The sequence below is a fragment of the Panthera onca genome, chromosome A3, assembly GCF_046562875.1.
Source record: "Panthera onca isolate mPanOnc1 chromosome A3, mPanOnc1 haplotype 2, whole genome shotgun sequence".
Classification (NCBI taxonomy): domain Eukaryota; kingdom Metazoa; phylum Chordata; class Mammalia; order Carnivora; family Felidae; genus Panthera; species Panthera onca.
Genome location: NC_138341.1, coordinates 65,572,100 through 65,584,646, shown reverse-complemented (window position 1 = coordinate 65,584,646; position 12,547 = coordinate 65,572,100). Strand labels below are relative to the sequence as shown.

The 12,547-nt window shown below is 40.3% G+C and overlaps 1 protein-coding gene across 2 annotated transcripts in view; it reads left to right on the top strand.

Annotated features, from left to right (window-relative positions):
- Window positions 1–12,547, top strand: part of CCDC85A (coiled-coil domain containing 85A) — a 255,711-nt gene that overhangs the window by 32,976 nt on the left and 210,188 nt on the right. For both annotated transcript variants that reach the window (XR_009602120.3, XR_014137418.1), the window contains exon 3: window positions 6,185–6,358. The gene's annotated coding sequence lies outside the window, so the exon portion shown is untranslated. The remainder of the gene's footprint in view (window positions 1–6,184; window positions 6,359–12,547) is intronic.

Below are 12,547 nucleotides of genomic sequence, written 5' to 3'. Positions count from 1 at the left end.
CCAGTCAAACATCATCTCAGGAGGACATGTGCCATCTTCTGGGAATCACTTGGTTGAGAGAGTCACTTCTCCTTCTCAGTCGTATGCTTCACATATAAAATGGTGCTAAGTTTTGATGAATTCTTGCTACCATTTATACATTAAGTACTTTGTGTCCATGGTTTAGAGTACTTTATGTAATCTTCTCTGTAAGCATAGAAGATGATTAGCAATCCCCCTTTACAGGCAAGACTACTGACTTTCAGAGAGGTTAAAGTTGAAGAGCTAGTATATGGCAGAGTTGGAATTCAAATCGAGGTCTCATCTCACTCCAGTGTTTCATATCTAACTGCTAGAATTGAATAGAATATAATGTGTCTGGCATTAACTATGAGCTCAAGAATGTTAATTTTTTTTCTTTTCTCTTTCCTTTCCTCCTTCTCATCCTGGGACTCTAGACAAATAACTCTTTACTTGTTGGGAATTTCTCTTTTGAGAACAGCCAGAAATGTACTGACACTGTGATTTCTCAAGCTGAGCAAGTGATGGGAGGGAGAGCTGGTGGTAGAGATGATTGGGCACATGCTCTTGCTTCTGTTCCTCCCCCCACTTGGGGGCTGGGAGAGATAGGTGGAGGAGGGGGCCAGAAAGAGTCCTTTGCCTCTTTACTTCCTCAAAACTAAAAGTAAAAGCAGCAGTCCTCACCCCTTCCTTCTCCCATTTTGTAGTATTTCTGTCCTTTAGTGCTGCTTTAGTTGTTTGTTTGCAGCTGGAGAAAGTGATTCACTTGGTAATAGAAACATTTCTCCTCTTTAAGCAGAGGAAGCTCTACCAATTGCCGCTATTCTCAGCAATGAAGTCATTTTGACATTCTTAAAAATATGTAGCTCCATCAGCCAGGGTCTGGCATGTATCCTAAGAGCTAGGTTCCTTGGGCAGTGGGGTTCGAGGGTTGGAGGTGGGAGGATGTGGTTCTATGTCTTGAAAACAAGACTCTCTCTGTGTGTTTTTAAATTTAGAGGCAAACAGGAGATGCCTCTTTATGGAACCCAGCATGGAGCCTGGGGATATGTCTTTTCCTTTATCTCATTCTATAAATAAACTGGATGACTTCCAGGCAAAAAGTAATGTGGGGCACGACTCTTAGTGTCTCCTATAGTGAATTACTCTGAAAATTCCGGATGCCGCTTGGTGTGAGTTTCAGAGCCTCACAGAGTATTTTGAGTCTTCAAGCTTGATACTTTGTCTTCTTCATCTAGTTTTCACTTAAAAATATCAAAAGACTCAGAGAATGATTTAGAATCTTTCTGTAATCAAATGCTGACCAATAATCCACATCAGCAAAATGTACTGCTGATTTGCTTATTGTTTATGGTGTGATGGGTGATAGGCTATTTTCTTGGTAATTCAGAGGATAGTGATGATTCACTATCACTAGTCCAACAAGACCAAATTCTTAAAGTTTACATTCTGCTCCGACGTAATAACAGTAACATTCTATTACTGACTTTATAACTGAGGTATAACCCTAAGAAGTGCCTACCTGCTGGTAGGAAACCAACCAATTTGTTAGTTTTTAGAATTTGGGCCTCAAAGATGGTTTTGGAGCCTCACATCTTTTCTGTTCCTGCAAACTGCTCTTGAGGGTGAGGACACCTTAAATTTCTTTTGAGTTTATTTATTTTGAGAGAGACACAGACAGTGTGAGTTGGGGAGGGGTAGAGAGGGAGGGAGAGAGAGAGAATCCCAAGCAGCCTCTGCACTGTCAGGACACAGCCCGGTGCGGGGCTTGAACTCATGAAAATGTGAGATCATGACCTGAGCCGAAACTGAGAGTCGGACACTCAACTTACTGAGCCATCCAGGCACCCTGAGGGTGAGGACACCTTAAATCAGGATGGCCAGACTTTGACCATGGTGCACTGAGCCTTCAAAGAGAGGATATATTACGTCTCCCAGGCAGCTTAAAGGTTTAGAAAACCATTCTCCTCCATCTGCTTTGTATATGATGGGGTGAGGCAGTATCGAGAATATGACTTTATTGGGGGAATAGGCAACTATCCTGAGTAGCTAATCTGATAAATCTACAGAAGACCACAGGGGAACTTGTTATGAGAAAATAGAGGAAGAATAAATGAACTCTGCAGAAATTGGTTTTCTATCAAATTTCCTTTTAACCTTATAGGAAAATCTTCCCCTCTTCCTTCTGAATCTTTATGCTCCTATTATCAAAACCATATAGTTGGCAGTGGTACTTGTCACATTCTGTTCCTATTGTGAGTGGGATTTTCGTGTAAGAATCTACTATCTCAACTGGATGGGACATTCCTCAAGGCAAGGGACTCAGCTTTCTAATCCTTTGTGTCCTTGCATCTTCCAGCTTTGAACTTCATACATAATGATGCCTAATGCACTAATCACTATTATGAATTATACATTGTTATTGTGGATTATGATTATGATCATTGTTATGACTCATTATTTGTACTTGATGAAAATTCAGTCGAAGTTAAAAGTACACAAGATACTTTCTTTCCCATGGATTTGTTTAGAGTCAAGACAAGTTTATCTTGACTTGGGACCCAAAGCTCCTGTGTAGGGAACTTTCTTTATAGAAGGCTTATATTTAGAATGCAGTTTATTTAACTCAGTGAGAATTTACTCAGCTTCTGCCATGTGAAGGTTTATAGACTATAGAAAAGAAATAAGATAGTATCCAAGCACTCAATGAGTTTATAGTCTAATACATGAATGGCAAACAGATTATATATATATCTATTGATGGTGGCTGCTTGGATTGTTGACAAGGATTATAAAGTTTGGTCTAGGTTCAGTAGGACTGAATGCTGTAATCAAGTAATAATCCACCATTTATTTAGGAATGGAGAATGGTAGCACAATGCCATATATTTGCAATCACCAATTTGCAAAATGGATTCAAAGTCTAGATAGTAGAAGAAGCTTATATATTTAGTAGAATCCAATCAATTAATACCTTAATCAGATCTGTTTGTATACACAGCACCAATAAAATATATAAATTCTGTGAAATAATTATTTATCAGTATGCTTCGGTCACCATAACAAAATGCCATAAACTAGATGGCTTAACCAACAGACATTTATTTTCTTATAGTTCTGGGGGTTAGAAGTCCAAGATCAAAGTTCCAGCCAGTTCAATTCTTACAGGGCTCTTTTTCTGGTTTATAGACAGCTGCCTTTTGTCATGGGCCTTTTGTGATCAGACCCTATGGGATCAGGGTCTCAGCTTTATAACCTCATTTAACCTTAATTAATTCCTCAGTGGCCCCATTGCCAAATATAGGAATCCCCAGCTGTCCAAAAGTAGAGTGTTCCTATCCTGAAATGGCATAAATCCAAGACCATTGTCTGCTGTTGGAAAGTTCTTGTTACATCACTTCACTTTTACAAAAGACCTACATTATTGCCTGTCTTCACTAAGTGAAAAAAATCTGATGAGGATTTTCACTGTTACTAAAAAAGAGGATTTTCACTGTTACCTACTAGTATTGTAGGTCTTTCATAAAAAAAAAGTGGTATAACAACTTTCAAAAAGTGGGGTATACTCGTATTGCTGCATTGGGGGTTAGGGCTTCAACATAGAATTTGGGAGAACACATTCAGTTCATAACAGTATGTCGTATAAGAGATTTAGGTCTCAGATTTAGAGAAGTGGATATCATAGGAGCTACAGATCTACACATGGTTACTATTTTTGAAAAAGCATGACATAAAAATTGATTTCTTAATGTTTTTTACATTAGTTGCATTTATGAGTTTTAAACATATCTGACCTTATAGGCTGCTCATTATAACTCAAGCAATCTATATAACACAACTTAGTAGTTCAAAGGAACAGGTGGTCGAAGGATTTGCAAATGCAAATTAACAAAAACTTATGTACTTTTCTAAACCTTAGTGACACCTTAAAATAATAACCAGACATTACAAAATATTATCCTCCAAATGATGTTAACTGCAAACTTTTTGCCTTGGAATATGACACCTTTCCTCTACCAACATGCTTTGCCTTTGTACTGATGTGTGCTTAGTAGACTGAAAAGATCACATTTTTTTGTATTGCTATATCCATAAAGTAGAATTAAAAAATATGATTTCTTAAGGTAACATCTACTCTCAGTAAAATTTAAATCTGGATCCAGGCTAGTTTTTGTTTTGTGGGTAAAGTTTTTTTTCCCTCAAGAAGATTCAGTTATTGATGTGACAAATTACTGGAACTAGCTATTATCTCAAGAAAAATAGAGAATATATTGGTGTTGGATTTTTACCCCATCCAGCTCTTGTTTATCCCTCTATCTCTTCAAGGTTTTATATTTCAGAGTAAAAAAAAAATGTTTAAATGACATTTATTCTTGATTAGTAAAGTAAAAGCCAAACTGGGTTTTAATATAACTCTTAGCTTCATATGGGTCATAATGCCTTGTCATTTTTTTTTTGTCCTGACATGACTGAACTGTACAACAATCACACTGATGATAAGATGGATTCCCTTGATTTTAATCACAAACAGAACCTTCATAAAATGTTTAATGGATTCTTGGTTCCAATTTAGAAAATTGACAAGAATATTGTGTTTATCCACAGTCCTATCTCAAAATGGTTTTCTCTTTAATTATTAATGTGGGAATAATGCAGTAGCTCAGGGTGACACAGTGAAGTATGACTGAGTAATGATTGAAGCGCACACATGAAAAAGACCTGCCAATTCTGTAAATAGGAAAACATACAATTTAAAAAATTCAGTGTGGAAAAATCCTTTCATGCCTTTGAGATATAGTATAACAGGTGAAATTATAATCTGATATACTCATTGATGTTTGTTATTGTAGTATTTTCCAATTAAAATACATACCCACTATAGATAAGAACAAAAAAATATAAAAACCATATATAATTTCACCACTCAATGTTCATTCAATTAGTATATTAATAAAGAGATACCTGCCATGAACACTTTATGTACATCTTTCCTATTTTCAAAATTGGAATTTTATGGCATATTTTAGAAGGCTGTATTTGCTTAATAATCTATTACAAAAATTTTCTTATTATTACATTTTTTAAATGTTTATTTATTTTGAGAGAGAAAGGGAGCATGAGTGAGGGAGGGGCAGAGAGAGAGAGAGAGAAAGGGAGAGAGAGAATCCCAACCAGGCTCCATGCTTTCAGCACAGAGCCCAATGAAGGGCCCGATCTTATGAACCATGAGATCATGACCTGAGCAGAAATCAAGAGTCAGTCGCTTAACCAGCTGAGCCACCCATGTTCCCCCTTATTGTTACATTTTGACTATATACAACTCTATCGAATAGGTAATATAATAATTTATTTACCCAGTCCCCTACTGCTGAACGTGTATGTTATTTGCAATTTTCTGTTATTTTAAGTAATATTGCCTCAAACATCAGCTTATAGAATTTGTACGTAAGTTACTTTTCTTATGATAAATTCCTGAAAGTGGAAGTTGTGGGTTAAAGGCTATAAATATATTTTTGGATCTCAATAACAATTGCTTTTCAGAAAGATGTACCATTTTACATTCCTATCAGTAACTTTAAAGTGCCCCTATCTCCACACCTTTGCTAACACAGAGGGTTACAATTTTTTCTGTTTGTTCATTTGTTAGACAAGGCATGCTATATTATTGTCTTCTACTTATAGACTTAACTCGGGGCTGAGATCAGAAAATGGAATATGGAAGGATAGAAGGAAGCCTTGTCCATTTGTCTTATGGCTCTAAAGATGAATTTTAGATTGGTGCCTTTTCATTAGTCTATTCAACAAATGTTTTCTTTGCATGCCCCTTCAAGAAAGGAAAATGAGATATAAAATTTGTATTTGACAACCTAGTAATATTCCTCACTTGATGGCACATTAGCACCATGGTCCATCCTAGGATGCTCTCTTGTTTTCTCATTTCCCCTCCTTTCATCTGGATCCCCACTCTTTTCCCCTGCTCTTCCATAAGCAACTATTCTAGTATGTTTAACACACATATTATATATGCATGTTCCTTGAAGGATATATAGTGTTTTGTGGTTTTGAGAATATGTGTTTTTAACTTACATAAATTGCATTCCTAACTGTTGTGTTATCTTACATTCTCCACTCCTAAACATTACACTAAAAAGAGACTCTATCCTTGTGTTGCAATCATGTTTAGATTTTCGCCTGTAATTGCAGCAAAAGATTCCATGGTGTCTACCTGAGGTCCAGAAAAGAAGGAACTTGTGCTCACTTCCAGAGAAGAAGATCAAATGCACATTTATGTGTTGTTATTTCTTGAACAAAGGACATCATGATCACTTATGTGGCTACATACATCTACAATGGATCTGTAAGTTTCTGAAAGGGCTGCAAGAACTCTTAGAATGCTTACATTGATAGCACCCCCTTAGAATATCAGCATTCCTGGGAAGAGTAAGATTGTTCTGTCCATCCTGCACATACACCCAATGGGGCATGTGCAGCATCCATTGACTTTAGGTGGGGGAAGATGGAGTCATATTGGGGTTTGCCTCTCCAACCCTCCATGGGGCGTTGCAGCTAGGAACACAAGGCTAACCTCACGTCTTGTATCCTCAGCATCATCCACAATGACTGGCACATAGGAGGCACTTAAAAATATTTGTTGAATGAATGAATGAAACGGATCAATCTAGGATGGATCTTAGGCCAATAAGATAAGGAGACAAAAGTCCTTACTGCTCAAGCAATGCAGGGTTTCCAAGGAAAGAGCTCATAGTTCATGACATAGAATTTACCCATGTCTTGTTCTCCTTTCCTTCATGAGCATGTAGAGTACTACACTCCTAGCCCTCTTGTAATGAGGTAAAACTGTTGGAGTAACTGAAACTGATGAACTATGCAGGAAACTGGTATGTGCCATTCCTACTTCCAGGCACATTAGAGCCAGTTTGTCACTTCCAAGTTCTCTCCTCCCTTCCCTGGTCTAGGAGGTCACATCTTCCAGATAGTGCAGCTACAAGGTGGCAAAACATTCAACAGCCTTGGACCCCAGGGGTAGTGTGGAGAGAGACCGCCCGCCTCCCTCTCTTTGCCAATCCACATGGTGAGGGGGTTCGGAAGTGTTGGAGAGGGTGTTACATTTTAAGCAGTGTGACCAGGGAGGCCCTTATGGTGATGTTGAAGTTGAGACTTGAAAGCCTGAAGAGTGAGGGAGTGAGACACCCAGGACAGATGAGCAGAGGGAGCAGCGAATGCAAAGGCCCGAAGGTGGGACTGAGTTTGGTGCTTTAAAAGAAGTGGGACAGAGTCAGTGAGGCTGGAGCAGAGTGAAAAAAGGGGAAAGTAACAGAGACAAGGCAAGACTGGCAACCAGAGCCTGGGAGAACAGATTCTAAGGCCCAGATAGGTCATTTTAATGACTCTGGCTTTCATTTTGAGTGACCTGGGGGCATTAGAGTTCTGCATATTGGAGTGATATGATGTGATTTATATCTAGGCTGTGTTGAGAATAGACCAAGAGGGGCAAAGGGAAGAGGCAGACTGTGCAGTTAGGAGGCTGTGGCAATAATCTAGGCAAGGGGCATTGGTGGCTTGGGTTAGGGTGATAACAGGAGTGATGTGAAGCAGCCACATTCTGGGTTTATTTTGAAGGCAGAGCCATTAGAATTACAGATGATTAGAGGAGGGGTGTGGGAGAAAAAGTCAAGGATGAATCTTTTGGCTTGTGTAGCTGGGAGAATGGAGCTGCCATTTGCTAAGATAGGGAGTCTGTGGGGAGAGTGAGCCTGGGAGTCTGTCAGGAGTTCAGGTCCAGACAGGTGAGGTTGGTGGTAGCCATTGGACACACAAGTGTGCATGAAGGGAGGCATGCCAGCCTAAGTGGCAAGGCGGCTAGGCTGGTGAGGAGGGCAGGGATGGTGACACTCTTTACCTAGGAGACTGAGGTCCAAGCTCTCCAAGTGGAGACCTGAATCCTAAGGGTACTCAGGAGCCCCGTCCATGATTTCTGTCGGGCAGGCTGGCCTGGAACCAAGTCTCCCAACCACGGTGATTAAGCTGAGCTTCTATAAGACTAGCTGTTGATGTAGCAGCACATACATCTCCATATGACAGTGATCCACTTGGCAGTCAGAAGGCCAGAATTTTATACTCTGAGCCTAGAAAATCACCTGAAAGCACCATTCTCAAAGCTTCTGCCTCCTTGGGTCTGCATTCATTTCCAGGTTTTCAGATCTTGGGGGTGGACACTGACAATATATTTGCAGGTAAAGCAATTTCTGCTTATTCTTCCAGCATAAAAAATTGCATTTCCACATCAGAGTCATGTTCTAAACCTGTTACCATAGCAAGAACTGTATTTCCCAGCTTTCCCTGGTGGCATTGTTTATATTTCTTAGCCAACAACATCTAAACCTTTTTTTTTACTCACTTGGAACTGCCATGTATTCCAACCCTTTGCTTCATGAAACATTTATATATTGTACGTGTGAGCCTTAAATGGGGAATTTTACATGCCACCCCCTTCTTTTTGGAGACATGATAAAGGTAGGTTTTGTGTGTTTTCCGAAGCTGGTCCTACATCATGGTTCTCCACACACTGAGCATTCCACTCCTAATTGTTGCATATGCATTGAAACTTGACAGCAGCCTGTCCAAGGCTGGTAAACAATGATTCACTCCATATGCTACAGTTCTGTACAAGTGCCATTTCTGGGACTCAGTACTCATCGAATGCTTTGTCAGTTGTTATTTCTGTTTATCTCCTCGTTCGTTTACATGGTTCCTTACTTTGAGGGCTTATTTTGTGTTTTCTTAGTCCTCTTCCTGCTGTTTTAGATTTCCTCTGTTCTCTCATTCCTTGCTGAGGGAAAGCTGAAAGTGTTGCCCAGACATGCCAGTCTTGGGGGACGCTGTGCTTCTCTCAATGAAAGGAAGGGTTCAGCGTTGTATCCTTGACCTATGGAAGTCATGTAACTCAGAGGCTTGTGTGGGTGATCCCAGGTAAAAAAGAGAGGCTGTGTTCAAACAAACTGTAACATAAAATACCCTTAGTGGGTTTATTATGTGGAGCCCAAAACATGATCAGTCCAGAAACTCTGTTGGGATTGAAGGAGCCACAAAGGTAGGACTACAATGTCCCTGATTCTGGAGAAGAGAAGAGGTCATTTCTTACAGCAGTCCTTAACATGGAGGGCAGGGTCACCGTGTGTTTGTTAATGTAGATTGTATTCTACACCAGTGTGCCCAGGTGATGGGCAGATGGGGATTGGAATGCAGCCTGTGGTCCACCATGCACCCTACTTGTGATGGTTAATGTTATATGTCAATTTGACTGGGTCATTGTGTCCCAATATTTGGCCACACATTGTTCTCGGTGTGTCTGTGAGGGTGTTTATTGATGAAATTAATATTTGAAACCGTAGACTGAGTAGAGCAGATTGCACTCCTTCATGTGGGTGACCCTCATCTAGTCCACTGAAGGCCTGACTAGAATAAAAAGTGGAGTAAGGGAGACTTTGCTCTCTGCCTGACTGGGACAGGTCTTGAGCTGGGACATTGGTCTTCTGCTTTTGGACTTGGATTCAGACTGAATCCTACACTGTCAGCTTTCCCGAGTCTCCATTTTGCTGACTGTAGATCTTGGGACCTCTCAGCCTCCATAACTGTATGGCTAATTCCTTATGTTACGTACAAGATGAGATACACTACTTAAGATACCACTCAAGAAAGGGGTGCCTTTTGCTAATTCACATGCAGTTTTCCAGTGGCTCTGGTAATGGGCATGGGGTTGGGTAAGGAGAGGTGGGAAGGGGGCTGAAAGGCATAATTTGAAAAATGCCCCATCCATTTCCATGTAGCTTAGAGTTGGCTGTGCTGTAAAGCTCCTGGTCTCAGCATGAATTTTAGAATACGGGTGATTCTTCCTGAGGAATAGAAGCAATTAAGGGCTTTAGTTTCTCTGCTACATTAGTGGTGAACCCTGAGGATGCCTTTGCTTGCTGGAGGGAGATTTAGCAAAACAGAGATGAGTAGTATCCACAGAAATTACTCAAACTTTGCATTTTGGTTATGCAGTTTACACTTTTCAAAACAAGCTCCTCTCATTGTTTTAATACAAAAAAGGATGACTGATGCTTGTTATCATTCTCATTTTAAAGGTGTGCAAACAGAGCTGCAGAACAGACAGCTGGATGTCCCTGTGGCTAGGTGGTGGCTAGAGGTGAAGTTTGTCCTCTAGCTGAGCAGCTGTCCAGGCTCCTGCACTCTTTCTAGCCTTCCATGCGGGCCTGATGGAACTCTCAGAACATTAGTGAATTCTTTCTAAGCATTTCACTAAAAAAAAAAAAAAATAGAACAGTATAATCAGGAACATACTTTCCTTAAAGAACAAATACTAGAGATCCCTGCTGGTACAGATTTCTTTATTTTTTTTAATTTCATGAGAAAATGGCCATATTTATTTGGGCTGAATTATATATTTTAATCTAATTTTCTACTTTCATTGTCCAAAGTCTCTTCTAATTGCTGTACAGTCAAGAACCCACACATATACAAATGCACACACACTCACATCACACACATGTATCTCGGGTTTTTTTCAGTAATTTTCTAAAAAAGCTCTCAAACTGCACATTCTCAGGACACTGTGATATTACACAGATAAAGGCAGTAGAGGCTAAATGTGAGGTCATGTTGGTAGTACCTGACATATTGCCCTCAAAATAAGAATTATTGCTGGTGATTATCTGTGGGGCAAGAGGTGGGGAGAGGGGAAAGAGTACCAGTGATATTATGATACACTTGAGAGTTCCTTCTGCCCTAGGGAGAAGATGAAAGTCAATGAGCTAGAGAACCAATGTTTTGTTTTTGTTTTGTTTTTCAGCTGCTACCCAAATTGGTTTCATGATTTCTCATACGTTTATGTCACCTTGCCTCTGGGGCATTTAATACACATTAAAGCAACACAGTCAGCCACAACCTCAACTCTGGACAGACTAGCTCATGGGAATAGACATTATGTTTATAAGAATGAATAACAGATTCCTAAACCATTTTCTAAAATTTTTGATCTTCATAGTCACACATCATCCTAGGAGGGTTGGCTCAGGTTCTAGGCCAAGAGTATTAAAGAGAAAATGGCAGAGGCAGATCTCAGTCAACCCGTCAGACTTACCTTTACCTGATGTTACTGCCTACCAAAAACCAAATTCTAGTTCCCAAGGCTGCACTCTGTGAGGAAAAAAAGGAGTTTAGTGAACACTCCTTGACCCCAGTTAGCTCATACCCTCCTCAAGGAAACAAGACTTTCAGGAATGCAAGAGTGATAAGCCCTATTTCCCTGGCTCACATTCTACTTAGACATGATTGAATATGGCCACAATGGAATTTCCTCTAAGCTAGTAATTCCTAAATTCTAGTCCACCAAACTCCTATTTGCCATTGGTGTAAGTCAGTGCTCCTCAAAATTTGATGTTATCAGTTGCCCAGAGATCATCAACAGGCAGATTCCCATTCAGTAGTTCTGGAGTGGGGATGGGGCTTCTCCGTGTCCAGCAAGGTCTTCCATGAGGCTGCTGCTGTTGGTCCACAGAACACATTATGAATAGTGAAGGCCCAGAGTGAAGTTCATTCATCAGGTGCTCATTCCTTCTCTGCTCTTCCTGCTGATGCCACCACCACCATGCAGCTGGAATGCCCTACTGCTGCCCATCTGTTGATGAAAGAGTGTTTAAGACTGTTCTTCCATCATGCAAGCCTGCTTAGAGTTCATCTGGTCAAACTTAGGCGTTCTTGCTTCCAGTTCTTTTACAAGCCCCCAAAGGATGTATGTCACTTTCAGTTTCCAAGAAACTTGGAATGAGCTTTCCAGAACACACACTTCCTCCACTTCCCTGAATATTCTCCCCAAACTGTGTCAAACACAGTGTATAGAAGGTAACATTAGCCTTATAATTGAATTCATGGCTTCTCATGGGCAGACAAGTGGTTTCGATGCAAATAGGAATATAGGATGCTCTCAAGCATCTCAGAGACCCTGAGATGGGTGTGTGTGAATGAGCTTGTTGCCAGGACTCTCACTGCAAAGAGATCAAATAGAAATGGTGTGAGGGAGGCAGGCACAGGGGTCTGTTCCACATGCTGTTGTACTGACTGATCGCATCAGAATCAGCCGAGAAGCAACCTTCAAACGCACATTTCCAAGGCCTCATCCCTGGTGAAATGAATTAGCATTCCTGGGGGGAATCTGTACTGTTACAAAGCACAGAGCAGTTAGTGGCTTGCTGTGCTGACAAACAAATATTAAACATCTGCCCATTATCCAGTCACAGAGTTGTTGAGTATCTTTCGGGTCAGGTGTAACACACACAGCTCCTTCCTTCATTCCTCTCCCAGCTCAAAGTAGAAAGTAAACAAACTAGAAATAACTGCAAAGGATGAAAGTATTATGAGAGTGGTGAACTCATGATGAAGGAGTAGGTCCTTTATTTATTTATTTATTTTAGGAGTAGGTCCTTTAGATGACCTGATTAGTAATGGTGTCTCTGGGGCAGTGACA